Source organism: Muntiacus reevesi, chromosome 13 (assembly GCF_963930625.1).
Source record: "Muntiacus reevesi chromosome 13, mMunRee1.1, whole genome shotgun sequence".
NCBI classification, from domain to species: Eukaryota; Metazoa; Chordata; class Mammalia; order Artiodactyla; family Cervidae; genus Muntiacus; species Muntiacus reevesi.
The window spans coordinates 43,483,977-43,501,360 of NC_089261.1; the positions used below are offsets into that span (position 1 = coordinate 43,483,977).

The window sequence follows — 17,384 nt, forward strand, 5'->3', positions numbered from 1 at the left end:
CCTACATTGGAAGCACAGAATCTTAACCCCTGGATCACCAGGGAAGTCCCTTGACTAAACTTTAGATAGTCTTCTTTGTAACTGTGGCCTTCCCTGGGGGCTCAGCTGGTAAAGAATCTGCCTACAATGCAGGAGACCTGGGTTTGATCCTTCAGTTGGGAAGACTTCCCTGGAGAAGGGAATGGCTACCCACTCCAGTATTCTGGCCTGGAGAATTCCCTGGACTATGCAGTCCATGGGGTCACAAACAGTCAGACATGACTGAGCGACGTTCACTTTCAATTACTAACTGTAGGCCCTGGACCTGCCTTTCATAGAGCATTTACTTCAGAAAACTTGATATTGTAAATTCTTTCTTAATCCTTTGAGTTGTAAATCTTCTCCCAGACTGTTGCCAGTTTTATAACTTTCTCGGAGACCTGGGATTCATCTCTCCTTTTTGTATGAAATCAGCTGGAAAGATAGCATCCCTGTCTCCCAGTCTCTGCTGGGGAGGGTAGGAGCCTCATCGCAAGAGGTTCAATTCAATTCAGTTCAGTTCCTCAGTCATGTCCGACTCTTTGCAACCCCATGGACTGCAGCACACCAGGCCTCCCTGTCCATCACCAACTTCTGGAGCTTACACAAAGTCATGTCCATTGAGTCACTGATGCAATCCAACCATTTCATCCTCTTTTGTCCCCTTCCCCTCCCGCCTTCAATCTTTCCCAGCATCAGGATCTTTTCCAATGAGTCAGTTCTTCCCATCAGGTGGCCAAAGTATTGGAGTTTCAGCTTCAGCATCAGTTTTTCCAATGAATATTCAGGACTGATTTCCTCTAGGATTGACTGGGTGGATCTCCTTGCAGTCCCCAAGGGACTCTCAAGAGTCTTCTCCAACACCACAGTTCAAAAGCATCAGTTCTTCGGTGTGCAGCTTTCTTTATAGTCCAACTCTCATATCCATACATGACTAACGGAAAAAACATAGCTTTGACTGGATGGACTTTTGTTGACAAAGTAATGTCTCTGCTTTTTTAAATGCTGCGTATGTTGCTCATAGCTTTTCTTCCAAGGAGCAAGCGTCTTTTAATTTCATGGCTGCAGTCACCATTTGCAGTGATTTTGGAGCCCGCCAAAATAACAGTCACTCACTGTTTCCATTATTTTCCCATCTCTTTGCCATGAAGTGATGGGACTGCCATGATCTTAGTTTTCTGAATGCTAAGTTTCAAGTCAACATTTTCACTATCCTCTTTCACATTCATCAAGAGGTTCTTTAGTTCTTTTTTACTGTCAGCCATAAGGGTGGTGTCATCTGCATATCTGAGGTTATTGATATTTCTCCCGGCAATCTTGATTCCAACTTGTGCTTCATCCAGCCCAGCGTTTCCCATGATGTACTCTGCATATAAGTTAAATAAGCAGAGTGACAGTATACAGCCTTGATGTTCTCCTTTCCTGATTTGGAACCAGTCTGTTATTCCTTGTCCAGTTCTAACTGTTGCTTCGTGACCTGTACACAGATTTCTCAGAGGCAGGTCAGGTGGTCTGGTATTCCCATCTCTTTCAGAATTTTCCACAGTTTTGTTGTGATCCACACAGTCAAAGGCTTTGGCATAGTCAATGAAGCAGAGATAGATGTTTTTCTGGAACTCTCATGCTTTTTTGATGATCCAGCGGATGTTGGCAGTTTGATCTCTGGTTTCTCTGCCTTTTCTAAAACCAGCTTGAACATCTGGAAGTTCACGGTTCACGTATTGCTGAAGCCTGGCTTGGAGAATGTTGAGCATTACTTTGCTAGCATGTGAGATGAGTGCAATTGTGTGGTAGTTTTAGCATTCTTGGGCATTGTCTTTCTTTGGGATTGGAATGAAAACTGACTTTTTCCAGTCCTCTGGCCACTGCTGAGTTTTCCAGATTTGCTGGCATATTGAGTGCAGCACCTTCACAGCATCATCTTTCGGGATTTGAGATAGCTAAACTGGAATTCCATCACATCCACTAGGTTTACTCGTAGTGATGCTTCCTAAGGCCCACTTGACTTCGCATTCCAGGATGTCTGGCTCTAGGGGAGTGATCACACCATTGTGGTTATCTGGGTTATGAAGATCTTTTTTGTATAGTTCTGTGTATTCTTGCCACCTCTTCATAATATCTTCTGCTTCTGTTACATCCATAGCATTTCTGTCCTTAATTGTGCCCATCTTTGCATGAAATAGTCCCTTGTATCTCTAATTTTCTTGAAGAAATCTCTAGTCTTCCCCATTCTATTGTTTTCATCTATTTCTTTCCATTGATCACTGAGGAAGTCTTTCTTATGTCTCCTGGCTATTCTTTGGAACTCTGCATTCAAATGGGTGTATCTTTCCTTTTCTCCTGTGTCTTTAACTTCTCTTTTCATAGCTATTTGTAAGTCCTCTTCAGACAACCATTTTGCCTTTTTGCATTTTTTCTCCTTGGGGATGATCTTGATCACTGCCTCTACTCTCAGGAACTTCCGTCCATAGTTCTTCAAGCACTCTGCCTATCAAATTTAATCCCTTGAATCTATTTGTCACTTCCACTATATAGTTGTAAGGGATTTGATTTAGTTTAAAGCTGAATGGTCTAGTGGTTTTGCCTACTTTCTTCAATTTAAGTCTGAATTTGGCAATAAAGAGTTATGATCTGAGCCATGGTCAGCTCCCAGTCTTATTTTTGCTGACTGTATGGAGCTCCATCTTTGGCTGCAAAGAATATAATTAAGATATATGTAATCAATATATTTGAAAAAATCCAATATAATCTGATTTTGGTATTGATCATCTGGTGATGTCCATGTGTAGAGTCTTCTTTTGTGTTGTTGGAAGAGGGTGTTTGGTATGACCAGTGTGCTTTCTTGGCAAAACTCTGTTATCCTTTGACCTGCTTTGTTCTGTACTCCAAGGCCAAATTTGCCTGTTACTCCAGGTATCTCTTGACTTCCTACTTTGCATTCCAGTCCCCTATAATGAAAAGGATATCTTTTTTTGGTGTTAGTTCTAGAAGGTCTTGTAGATCTTCATAGAACCGTTCAACTTCAGCTTCTTCAGCATTACTGGTCATGACATAGACTTGGATTACTGTGATACTGAATGGCTTGCCTTGGTAATGAACAGAGATCATTCTGTCATTTTTGAGTTTGCATCCAAGTACTCCATTTCAGAATCTTTCATTGACTATGATGGCTACTCCATTTCTTCTAGCAAATTCTTGCCCGCAGATTGAAAACCACAGTCACAGAAAACTAATCAAACTGATCACATGAACCACAGCCTTGTCTAACTCAATGAAACTATGACCCATGCCATGTAGGGCCACCCATGTTGGACAGGTCATGGTAGAGAGGTCTGATAAAATGTAGTCCACTGGAGAAGGGAATGGCAAATTACTTCAGTATTCTTGCCTTGAGAACCCTATGAACAGTATGAAAGGCAAAAAGATAGGACACTGAAAGATAAACTCCCCAGGTTGGTAGGTCCCCAAAATGCTACTGGAGATCAGAGGAGAAATAACTCCAGAAAGAATGAAGAGATGGAACCAGAGCAAAAACAACACCCAGTTGTGGATGTGACTGGTGATGGAAGTGAAGTCCAATGCTGTAAGAACAACATTGTACAGGAACCTAGAACGTTAAGTCCATGAATCAGGCTAATTGGAAGTGGTCAAACAGGAGATGGCAAGAGTGAACACTGACATTTTAGGAATCAGTGAACTAAGATGGACTGGAATGGGTGAATTTAACTCAGCTGACCATTATATCTCAAGAGGTACTACCAGCAAATGCAGATAGTCTAATCACATTCTCTGACTTCCAACTAATGTCCTTTAGTACTTTTTCAGTAGCTCACCTTGAGCTTAAAATTTGCCCAGTTTTTCTAGATTCCACTAATATATGTTAGTATAAGATGTTTGTTTTTCTTTCTGACATTTCACTCTGTATGACAGTTTCTAAGTCCATCCATGTCTCTACACAGCACAATTTCATTCTTTATTTTTCCCATTGTATAAATGTGCCACATCTTCACTATCCATTCCTCTCGCAGACATAGAGAAGAGTTGTGAGGATCCCTAGAAGGAAAGGAGAGATGGGATGAACTGAGAGATCAGAATTGGCATATATACATTACTGTGGGCTTCCCAGGCGCCGCAGTGTTAAAGAGTCTGCCTGCCGGTGCAGGAGACACGGGTTCAATCCCTGGTTCAGGAAGATCCCTTGAAGTAAGAAATGGCAACCTACTCCAGTGTTCTTGGCTGGAAAATCCCATAGACAGAGAAGCCCAACATACAACAGGGTTGGAAAGAGTTGGACATGACTGAGCAACTGAACACACACACACACACACACACACACACACACACACACTCTACTATGTATAAAATGGACAACTAATGAGAACAGACAGGACAGTACAGGGAACTCTATTCAGTGCTCTGTGGTGACCTAAATGGGAAGGAAATCCAAGGAAGAGGGGATATGTGTGACTGATTCTTTACTGTACAGCAGAAACTAACACAACAACGCCAAACAACTATACTCCAATTTTTTTTAAAGATGTATTTTAGAAGCAGAGAATAAATTTCTTAAGGCAATGCCCCCTAAAACTTCACCTACTTTTTGTTTTAGTGGAGTTGAGTTGAAACTTTGTACCCTATTGCAATAGTCTTGATAAAGTCTTTCTTGCCTATTCAACTCCATTTGAAGCAATTTTTTATTTGATAAAAATTACGAGTTTGGCCACCTGATGTGAAGAACTGACTCATTTGAAAAGACCCTTATGCTGGGAAAGATTGAAGGCAGGAGGAGAAGGGGATGGCAGAGGATGAGATGGTTGGATGGCATCACTGACTCAATGGACATGAGTTTGAGTAAACTCTGGGAGTTGGCGATGGACAGGGAGGCCTGGTGTGCTGCAGTCTGTGGGGTCACAAAGAGTTGGACACAACTAAGTGACTGAACTGAACTAACTGAATGAGTGTTTCAATGAAAGGGAGTTAGTATTTATAGGATTTGAGCTTTGGGTGGGTAATTTTGGGGGGGTTCTGAGGAAGTGGGAGCTCACTCAGTGTGAATTCAGGGGAATTCTATGAATGGGTATCTCAGTAAATATTTATAGGGAGGGCAGATCAGGGTGAGGGCTAAGCTGTAACTGGTAAAGAAGCTCTCATTTCATGAGAGGGATGACTTGTGTTTTCATGTTGTGCGGTGTCCTTGCTTTTGTCTCACTTTATCATGGTGTCAGAGTCACCTTGGATGATGATGGTGTTCTCTGAGACTGTTATGTCCAACCAGAGCACAAAGTGACCTGATTGTGAGCATGAGACCAGCTTGCAACGATACTGAGGCTTAGCTGTGAGGTCTGAACTGCTCCAGGTGTGGAGATATGCTTTTTCTCTTTATCACTTTGTTACATAGAAAGAAAAATGTTGCTGTTCCATATGTGAAGTTTTTAAAGACTTAGGACAAAATAATGATTCTGGAATTCTACTTTTAGAAGATCAGAGGGTCCATTCAGGTATATATATGTGTGTGTGTGTGTGTGTGTGTGTGTGTGTGTGTGTGTGTGTGTGAGTGTATACACACATGTATATATATATGCCTTTGTGGATATATACATTCTCTCTTTTATTCTGATAATAATATCTGATCAACTATGGTCTTGATGAACCTGGAAAAAAGCTTTTCCTTAAGTAGTGGTGTAAATAAAATGGCCTCAAGAAATTATAATATCAGAACTATTTTATCTATGCTTACCATATACTCTTAATCAGTCATTGTTCTTTGAGGTTGATAAGTAGCAGTTTTAGGATCTGTTTTATCTTGGAATAAAGTCCCATAATAAATAAATATCCCATAAGATCACCTGTTTTTGCTAAGTTAAACAATCACCCTTGTCAACAAGGTCTTTGCTGGAGGTAAGATGAAGTTTTCCTGGTTGAATACTATGCCAGAGACTGAATTGTGAGCTGACCATATTGAACATGGAAGGCCCAAGATTTTACTCCACGAGGATTCACTTGGTCAACTGACTTTAGCAGGTTCACTCTGATCTTGCTGGAATTTTCTTCTTAGTTGAGTGGATCTTCTGTACATTGTGTAAAAGTACACAGTGTCTTTTACACTATGAATGGAAGATTACTTCTTCATCTAAGTGAATAAGATTCACTTATTCAACCAAAAATACTTACTGGACATCTCCTAAATGACAGACACCTGTGCTAGATAGTGACTGATAGTGTTTGATAACATCAGTTACCAAAGACTCACAGATCTTAACATTTATGGAGACCAGCAATAAACAAATGAATCAATAAGTGCTGTGACAAATGTTATAAATAAAAACAACATAATCAGAAGTGATGTATTGGAAGGGAGGTGTACAGAATCAGTCTTCTCTGAGGAACTGGATTTAAGCTAAGACCTTAAAGTTGAGAAAGGATTAATTATGTAAAGGTGGAGGTAAAGAATGAATTCCTTCTTTTTCCTCCCTTTCATAATTGACCCATCAACAATAGATTTAATTAATAGCCTGTTTAATTAGCCTATTTAAAGTCATTATTTTGTTTTATTTATTTACATAATGTTAGGTTGTTTGACTGGGTCTGCAACCCTCATTTAATTTTGTTCTTTTCCATTACATTTACACTTAGGTTTTTATTAATATAATTACTGTTACAGTTTGACATATAGTGTCTCACAAATAGATATATTTTTTTAAGTTGTATGAAGAAGGAAATGGCAACCCATTCCAGTACTCTTGCCTGGAGAATTCTGTGGACAGAGGAGCCTGGTGGGCTGCTGTCCCATGGGGTCGCACAGAGTCGGACACTACTGAAGCGACTTTGCATGCATGCATGTATTGGAGAAGGAAATGGCAACCCACTCCAGTATTCTTGCCTGGAGAATCCCACGGATAGAGAAGCCTGGTGGGCTGCCATCTATGGGGTCACACAGAGTCGGACACGACTGAAGAGACTTGGCAGCAGCTTTAAGTTGTAGAGGCAGGATACTTACCCTGTCTCACTTTTGAAATTCAGTTAGTTTTCTGTGATTTTAAAGACAGGTTTCTTCATCAGAGTTTCTAACAGTGAGGAGGCCATACCAGCCTGTATTTGTAGGTTTGATATATAGGTTAAGTTCCAACAGCTTATCACATTTTTTTTAATAGATCAATATAGCTAGGAAAACCATGAAACCATGATTCCTGGTCTGTTTAAATCTTTTTGTCATTTTCAATGCCCTGTTGACAAGTTTAGGAGCTGTCTTTTGAAAGGGGAGAAGGAGAGAGAGAAAAAGAGATGACCTCCTCTAAGGCCTTTTCTGTATTGCAGTCTCTATTAGTGACATGACCATATTTTATTTCCTTCTTTTTTTTCAATCATGAGTCTTTTTATCATTATCATTGAGGTGTAGTTGATGTATATTAAGTTTCAGGTGTACAACATAGTGATTCACAATTCTTAGTTTATACTCCATTTATAGTTATAAAATATTGACCATATCCCCCATGCTGTAAAATATATTCTTGTGACTTATTTATTTTATACATAATGACTTATATCTCTTAATCCATAACCCTTCTTGTCCCTCCCCTCTTCCCTCTTCCCATGGGTGACCACTACTTTGTTCTCTATGAGTCTGTTGGGCAACAGGATTCTTAACAGAACATCAGAAGGTATGCTGAGGTGGGGCCTGGCCAAGGAGCCCTCCCACAAGTAAGCACAGAAGTAGTCTTTTATACGTTCTTTAGGGAACAATGAGGAGAAGGCAATGGCAACCCACTCCAGTACTCTTGCCTGGAAAATCCCATGGACAGAGGAGCCTGGTAGGCTGCAGTCCGTGGGGTCGCCAAGAGTCCGACACGACTGAACGACTTCACTTTCACTTTTCACTTTCATGCACTGGAGAAGGAAATGGCAACCCGCTCCAGTGTTCTTGCCTGGAGAATCCCAGGGACGGGGGAGCCTGGTGGGCTGCCGTCTATGGGGTCGCACAGAGCCGGACACAACTGAAGTGACTTAGCAGCAGCAGTAGCAGCAGGGAACAATGAATTTGCAGGTGCCAGGGATTCTTCTTCCTGCTTGAGTAGAACATAAGTTCTACACATCCACAGGACAGTGACCTGTGGCCAGCTGGTGGGTCTGCCAGCATGACATCTGAAGTAAGGTCGGCTCTCAGTTATCGAAGGTCTGAACATGATGCTGGGTTTTGCCATTGGGTCTTCAAACTGTTGTTGCTGGAGAAGACTCTTGAGCGTCCCTTGGACAGAAAGGAGATCAAACCAGTCAATCCTAAAGAAAATCAACCCTGAACATTCGTTGAAAGGACTGATGCTGAAGCTGAAGCTCCAATATTTTGGCCACCTGATGCCAAGAGCCGACTCACCAGTCCAGCTGACTAACGCTGGAAAGATTGAGGGCAGGAGGAGAAGGAGGGTAACAGAGGATGAGATGGTTGGATGGCTTCACTAACTCAATGGACATGAGTTTGAGCAGACTCCAGGAGATAGTGAAGGACATGGAAGCCAGTCCATGGGGTTGCAAGAGTAAGACACGACTTAACAACTGAACAACAACAAGTTAGATGGTATAATATCATGGATTGATTCTCTTCTTGCTCTTTACCCTTGCTTTCTTCCTCCCTTCTTCCTGCATTTGCAACATTATTGGTGGCCTTGAAAATTGCTGACAACCTGATAATGTTGGACAGTCTCCTGTGGAGATGTAGATCAGCAGTGAATTGCCTTGTGGATGGGAGCACCGGTAGCAGCCTATTTTATTTCCTTCTGACTCTGACTCTTTGTTATCAATTAGGATTCTCCCTCTCCCTCACTTTGCACATCTAAATGCGAAGGCTTTGGGGAGGGAAGTGGGAGGGAGGGGGGTTCAGGATGGGGAACACATGTAAATCCATGACTGATTCATGTCAATGTATGGCAAAACCCACTACAATATTGTAAAGTAATTAGCCTCCAACTAATAAAAATAATTGGGAAAAAAAATAAACGTGAAGGCTTTGAATTTGTTCATTCAATCTGTTCTTGCTCTCTTTTCTCCATCTTGATCTCTTTCTCTCTAAAGTATGTACTGTTCAATAGAGTAGTAATTAGCTATATGTGACTATTTAATTTAAATTCAATTTAAATAACATTTAAATTAAAATTAAAAGTTAATTCCTAAGTTGCACTGGCTGACTTTTAAGTACTTAAAAGTGACTTGTGGCTGGTGACTGCCATATTGTTGGGACATTGTCATCACTGCAGAAAGTGCTGTGGGACGGTGCTGCCCCAGACTGTTACAACAGCCTCTCTGTGTTTACATTTGTGTGTATTCCCATGCAAAATCAACCCCATCTTATCCTATACCTTGCTGCCAAAATTAATCTTCTTAAAGGGCTGATCTAGCTATTTTGCCTCCATGGTCAGAAATCGTCAACAGTTTTCTCATTAACTTCTGAATTAAATTCAAACTCCTGACCCTTATATTCATAATGTTCCAAGATCTAATCTCATTCTCCACTCATGCAATTACCAACTATATATTTTTTAAATGATGATACTCTATTCTGGCAACAGGAACAGTGAAAGAGATACTCTCACTTGTTGCTGGTAAGTTGGCATTTTTTTCTAGAAGTAAATATGGCAAATGCTGCAAGATATGTAACAGAAGTGTACCTTTACTTCACTAATTTCATTTTTGGTAATCTGATTTTTAGCTGGAGATATGGTGAAAGATGTGTGCAGAAAGTTGCACATTAAGGTATACAGCTTAATGTTTGGGGAAAAGTTGGAAATAATTTAAATGCTCAATCAATATAGAAATACTTAAATAAATTATAATACATCTATACCAGTGAGGCTCAACTTTGTCATCTTGATACCACAAATATATTTGTAGCTTCACCTCTTGCTACTTCATTCATTTCTCTATACTTCTTAACTCCAGGCATATCAAATACTTTTATACTAACCTTTCATTTTTTTCTGTATAAGCTGTTCTGTCTGCTTGGAATATTTTCTCAGTCCACATCACCAAATGTCTACTGGTGCTTTAAAGCCAGCTCAGATTTCATTTTTGAATCCTTTTAGACTTCTTGAATTCTTCTTAGACTTTCTCCATTAATAATTAGAGATAATAGTTCTTTTTTTCCATATGCCAGTGTAGTCCCATGACACTTGTATAGCATGTATAATATTATCTTTGCAAGTCATAGATTATCTATCTTTTCCACTCACAAACTATAAAATCTTAAAATCTGGAATAGTGTTTTGTTTTTTTTTTGAATTTATCATTGTCTTTTTACTATGTAACATAATACCTGGTCCATTTTTGATGCTAAATAATGTTCCTGAAGAAATGAATTCAGGGAAAATAAATATAACTCTGATCATTATTGCCCAGAGGAATTCAGTGCACACTGTATGATACCCACTCCCATTTCTTTTAATGATCAAATTAGAGAAATGGATGTGGGAAAAGAAGAGATAAACTTAGAAATGAACTGGAGGAATGTCAAAGGTTTAATTTTGTATTATTGTTAATGTTAATCCTCTTCAGACTGTGTAAACTTTGTTCAGTTAAGCAAATACTCTGGAAGACAAAGATTTTTTATTGCTGGGAAATTCACAGTTACAAATGCCTGTGTGTTTTCAGTGTCCTTAGGAACCTTAGCAAATAGCTAACAGATTTGTATTTTCCTTCTACCTAAAATGAAAGGTCTCTTGGTCCCTTACTGAACAATGACATTAAATAAATACTTAGAATACAGGCTCTGAGTTGGTAGAAGGGATTTAGGCTGATCTTTGATTTTGGAGTAGATTACTCACAGATACTGTAGCCCAGTAAAGATAATAGAATTAAAATTACATTTATAATTATATTTATGCTCACTCCATATGCACTGTTAACATAAGGTTTTTATAAATCCTGACTTTTATATATCAGGTAGGTCATGTAATTTTGAAATAAATATTCAACTCAAGGTGAAGCAGACTCATGTACTGGAAAAAAAAAAGAAGAAAGCATTCTGATATGTAACCACTGGTAGCTTAAAAAAATTACATTGAAAAATTCATGCATAGTATTTTACCACCAAATCACCCAATTTTATAGCATATGTTTAGGGAACAGGAATTCTAAATTCATCAAACTTATCTAATTTCAGTTGCTCCATAAATAAATAATGAAAGAAAGTCAATAAATCCAAATCTCCTTTCCTTATATTTATTTACATAAACTTATACTTTCAAGAATTTACATAATAATTTATATGGGGAAATATTCTGCATAGATTTTTGTCATCAATTCTTGTCAGAGCATTTTGACTTTAGCTAAATTTATGAATTTTGTTTTACATGTGTTAAAAAAAAAGAGATAGAAATATAGTGATTTCCTGAGAGTGACAAATCAAGATACAGGAAACTTGAGTGGAGAAAATTCTTGGCTTCCCCTCAAAAAGAGGCCATTTGAATATCAGTGCTATTGAAGCCAGCAGTGTTGACAATGATAATGGGGCAAAGAAAGATATGACATTGTCCATGGGGTCCTGGGATCCTCAGGCCTTGGGATGATACATGGACAAGAGCAGTTTTTAATGGAAGGATGGTCTGGCTATTATTTACAATCTACTCCATGGAACAAATATTTATTTACCCATTTCTGATTTTTTATTAGTACTTTTAGTTAATTAGTTTAAGTGTATGCTTTTGTAATAAAATATGTGTGCAATTTTTGATATATTTTATTCCTTTAACTTGGTTACCCCATCTTGGGGTATTTAGTTCCCAGTGACTGGCATCAGCTCACATGTGATGGCAGCAAAACATGAAAGATGAAGAAAAACTCTTGACTGGCTTCTTAAAGCCTAGTTAAGAAGTAGCTCCAGCCTCAAATATAGAGGAGTAAGAATGTCACCGAAGGTCACCACAGAGGCCCTGTCCCAATTACACATGAAATTGAAGAGCAGGGAGCCTTTGAGATTCCCTTCAAATGGGAGCTGCACCTTGTTCTGTTGAAGAATGCAGGCCTGTAGCTGGAAAAACTCCCTCTGAGTTTTGCCTTGAGTTAGTTCAGTAATTGTACTCACAGGAACACACCTCCCAAAGGCATAAGCATTCTCTGATGGAAACCACTGGGCTCCTTGGAGAGTTCTTAGAACATTTCAGAATTTTCTACCGAGTTTGTGTTGTACAGTCTTGGCCCACTTTAGAAAATAATACAGTGTATTTTTGCCTCTAAATATATTTGATTTTCATTATATTTTCTCTGCCTAGATCCTGGAACTAGGTGACAATTTACCTCAGCAAGAGTCCTCTATTTCCTTTTATGCATTACTTCTTTGGAAAGAGGTAAAATCACTTTTTGGATGAAGTAATCTCTAAAACTTATCTACACTGCATTCACTGATGCAACCAGGTTATTCTCACCTCTAAAAATCTTCCCAAATTTTGCTCTTAGTGTTACATTATTTATCTCTTTTATAAACCTCATCTAGGCTGCATGGCTTGTATTATTTGCATTATCTGCTGATGATCTGTTGCTCTTTCAAGAGATGAATCTCTGATTTTTGTTCCCTTTATCTGATTTTTCAAACTTTCACTCAGTGTCCTTTTTACTCTTGAAATATCTAAAATGAGTGATTTCTCTCTTTATAGGTACAAACTGTCATCTAAGAAATCTAGGTTCCTTACTTAGCTAAAGCAAATGAAGAGCCCTCATTCAATCAATTATGGCTCAGCACTCTGATCAATTTCTCAGTATGACCCTACTTAGCTCCAAGAGGCATTTTCATTCTGGTTTCTTAGATTTTTTTTTTTTTAATCTGGGAAGGAAAAAAAGTTCTGTTTTGAGTACAAAACTGTATCTGTAATGGTGGAAGGGAGGGGGAAAATGGAACATAAGTACACATCTTATACTAACTCGCCAAGCACACACAGGGAATCAGACAAATGATCCTTTAAGCTGTTGTTAACTGGGGTGGGTAAAGCATGGTCTAGGTGGGATTTCCAGAATGACCCCTCCATTCTCTAGAATGGAACCCCTTCGGTTCCTTAGAGCAGTGGTCCCTAAACTTTTTGACACCGAGGACCAGTTTTATGGAAGACATTGTTTCCATGGACTGGGGTTGGGGGAGACACTTTCAGGACGATTCAAACACATTACTTTTATTGTACATTTTATTTGTTTTATTATTACATCAGCTCCACCTCAGATCATCAGGCATTGGATCCCAGAGGTTGGGGACCCTTGCGTAAGAGTGTGAGTCCTTCAGTCTCAGAGTTGAAGGCTTTTCAGGGTGGGTTGGTAACCCTTTATGTTCCTGTAACCACTATTCTCTCTTCTTTCGTTTGTGATACTAATAGTCTATGATTCAATTTATCTGATTCCTCTATGAATGAGCTTAGGGGCAAGGAGAATAAGCTTAGATCACAATGTCTACAAGACAATAAGACAATTCGCACTGCAACATTGCCTACTTCCTAACAGATCCCCAGGTATGAATTAAGCAGTGGGTCTGTCTCTTTCTTTGTCATCATGAATTGACAGGTTCAGACACCTTAACTTTGATTTTGATTTGTGCCCAGCTTCAAAAAGGGAGAAGGGAAGAAAAAAAAAGAAATCCTATATGTAACACTTTTCTCCTGTAGAGATGCCTTTTGAGCTCTTAGAAGTGGGACTGACCATTTTCATGTTAATGGGTACAAATGCCTGCTGACTGGGTTATCACGGATAGATTTAAGTATATATCACTTCCCTGCTCAAAACCCTCTGAGGGCTTCCTGAAATCCAGTGAAATCCAGTCTTCACCACACTCTACATGACCAGACACAGTCATACCCCTGACTTCTCCTCCAGTTTTATTTCTTACCACACTTGAACATTCTTCTAGGGCTCTATTAGCCCGATTGCTGTTCCTTGAATTCACCAGATGTGATCCTGTCTCAGAGTCTCTGTGCTTACAATTCCCTCTGCGTGACCTATTTTTCTTCTAAATATTTACCTCCTATCTCTTGTCAATTGTCACATCCTAAGAGAGGCCGTCCTGATCACCCTATTTAAAATAGCTTGCTCTCACACAGCTTTTATTTGCTCATTGTCCTTATTATTCATTAACTGAGGTTGTATTACATAAACCATCAGTGCAGGGACTTTAACCTATTCACGCTGCCGTGTTCCCCAATCCTACAGCAATGCCTGGGTCATAAGAGTTAGTCAATGAGTATTAACTAACTTTGTTTTTATTAATGGGTCACTGTATTAGCTAAGAGGCTTCCTTGGTGGCTCATCAGTAAAGAATCTGCCCGCCAATGCAGGAGATGTGGGTTTGATCCCTGGGTCAGGAAGATCTGCAGAGTAAAATGGCAACCCACTCCAGTATTCTTGCTTGAAGAACCCCATATTTGACGAGCCTGGCGGGCTAGAGTCCATGGGGTGGCAAAAGTCAGACATGGCTTAATGACTGAACAACAATTATTAGCTACTGCCGTCTCTCATAAATGGGCTATGGTTGTAGTTCATACTGTCTCAGAGATGCCACCCCTTGGTTTTGAGAGTGATTATAGAATGATGACTTGGATACCCATGGATGATATAAAGAGTAGATTTCACTTTCACATGGTTATTATAATCCAAAATGGTAGAGAATATCAAGGTAAAATACAACATGTGAGCTTAATTCATTCAGGAAAACCCATCAAGGTGACACAGCTTCATTCAATTATTACCTGTGGTTCAGTGCAATACATTTGCTTTGATATATTATCTTCACCAACACAGTCATCTGAAACATGGGTGGCATACCTTGATGACAGATTTCTTTACTTCCTCCAATAGTAAGTAATTTCTAGAATGAGTGATTTTCCTTCCTAGAATGATGTTATAAGGAAAAAACATTTGGTTTCTGTTTTGAGGCTCTCTGCCTTCATCCATTCTGACCAACAGACAGGTTTAAGAGTCAGTTGCTATGGAAGGTTTTCCAATTATTTTATTGAGGATTAAAAAGTTTAAGATGACTACCTATCACACTCAAATGGATCTACAGCCAGCAAAACTTAGTAACATTTATTTAAAAATCAGTAGACAATGCTGTAATAACAAATAAGCTTGCAAAGCTGGCACATGAGTTTCCTAGTCTGTGCATACAATGGCTTCCCTTTCTTCATGTTTGTATGTAAGGTCTAGATGTCAATTAACATGGGATAAGGGAAGAAGAAGGCAGGCAGGGATGGCTGCTATCAATGTAACATTCTCATATAGAAAAAAAAGTTCTCACATCTAGCTGAAGTCCTAGGAATTGCAGACTGCAAATTACTTTGTCAAGACTGACTTCCTCTTCACATATTTCCTCTGTGTTATTATGCTTATATTAGGGGAAGCACGCTGATTGAAACTGCCCACCCTGGCCAGGCACCATAGTAACCATTTGCATGAGTTGTTTTATGATGGGAGATCCTGATAAAGAATACGGAACTAATAAGCCACCACTAACCGGAAGAGTTCGGGAAAGGCCGAAAGGAGACACCGCATGTCTGTCCACTTCCCAGAATCCCTCTCGCTAGCATCCATCTTGGCTGAGCGATGCCTGCGCCACCAGGAAAGACTCTGAATTAGATTGATTGGCCAAAGACCACCTGGAAACTAATCCCATCACCATAAAACCCGAGACTGCAAGCCACGTGGCAGAGCAGTTCTCCTGGTTTCCCTTACCCTCCTGCTCTCCACCTGGGTGCCCTTCCCAATAAAATCTCTTGCTTTGTCAGCACGTGTCTCCTCGGACAATTCTCTTCTGAGTGTTAGACAAGAGCCTGCTCTTGGGGCCCCGAAGGGGGCCTCCCCCTTCCTACAACACTTACAGAGTCTATATCTTTTCTTCAGCTTGAGTTGCAGTACCACACGGTCTTTCTGGCATCATAACCATGCTCATAAAATGGTAGCAGGTAGAATAGGACAAGCTATCCTGCACCACACAGTGTCCCATAGATTTAAACACATCACAATTTCTCTTGGGATTCTGATAAAAAATTGATTTACTTAAATACATGCTGCAACTGACTTGAAAAGAAATATTGTAACCCATATCCCTTTCCATTGTAAGAAATCTCTTCTTTGACCATGAACTTCATCTCAATAACAGCATTAAACTGCCATGTGTAGATTTCAATTAGATCCCAATTTTGACTAATGAGTATGGCTTTTTACATATTTGAGTAAAAGGAAACAAAACTCTTTATTTTTGTGAATTACAGTCTGCACTGCCTCTCAGCAGGTCCAACATTGTTTTGGTCTTTTTCCTTCAGTTGCAACTGTACTTCATATTTTAAGGTTAGAACATAAAGCCTGCAATCAGCTCATTAGTGAATTTGGTCATTATGTTCAAATTATACATCAGTTTTACCTGAATTACTTGAAGCTAAGTAACAAAAAATCCTGCCTCAATATCTACTGCCTTAAAGGTTATTGAATTCAATCGTATTGAGATAATAGTTTTAAATTAACATTTATATTGAACTTTACAGCTATGCAGTTCTTAAATTACTGAAACTGCTTACTCAAATCATAGAAATGGCATCCCAACTAGATCTTCTTGCCTCCAGTCTTTTTCTTCTCCCTCTCATTCATTAGCTTGTCACCAAAATTGTTTCTCTAAATCACAATTGACCTATGTGTCTTTTGCTTGGAACCTTGAGATGGTAGCTTCCAAATTACAGAATTAAGTTCAAATTCCTTTGCTTAGTGTTCAAGGCTATTTGTAATTGTAAATCAACCTACTGTTTTTAAACTCCTCTCCTGCATGCACTCAGCTTCTCCCACATCCTCTGACCTTCAGCAACAATCCATACATTTCTAGTCATGTACCTGGGTTGGGAAGATCCCATGGAGAAGGAAATTATAGCCCACTCCAGTATTCTTGCCTGGAGAATCCCGTGGACAGAAGAACCTGATGGGGTACAGTTTATGGGTTTGCAAAGAGTCAGACATGACTTAGCAACTAAACAACAATAACAACTCACACTTACATGTCTCTAAAATTGTGTTCACGCTTTTTAGCTCTGACTGAAGTCTGAGATTCCTCCCCTTCTTCATTGGCTAAACTGAACTCAACCGATATGTTACCTCCTTTATGCTGCTTACTCTAATCCTCTACTCCTCTCCTTACCTCAGAAAGATGTTATGATTGTCTTCTTCCAGTTTGTGCTTAAAGAGAGAGGTTAATTTCTTCCTCCTGTACCAGTGAGGCAATTGGACCTATACTATTTTGAGGTGTTGTGTTTATTTTAAACCAAAAAGCTTCCATCGAAGACTTATGTGTAAAACCTGTGCTCTGTTATTCATGTTGACAGAACACGGCCTGTAATTGTTCATGTCGACTGGACTATCTTCCCTGT

At 39.4% G+C, this 17,384-nt stretch overlaps 1 protein-coding gene across 1 annotated transcript in view; it reads left to right on the forward strand.

Annotated features, from left to right (window-relative positions):
* Positions 1 to 17,384, forward strand: part of C13H4orf33 (chromosome 13 C4orf33 homolog) — a 380,208-nt gene extending 362,824 nt beyond the window's left edge. Inside the window, exons 9-10 of the transcript XR_010658836.1 lie at positions 12,273 to 12,347; positions 17,340 to 17,384. The gene's annotated coding sequence lies outside the window, so the exon portion shown is untranslated. The remainder of the gene's footprint in view (positions 1 to 12,272; positions 12,348 to 17,339) is intronic.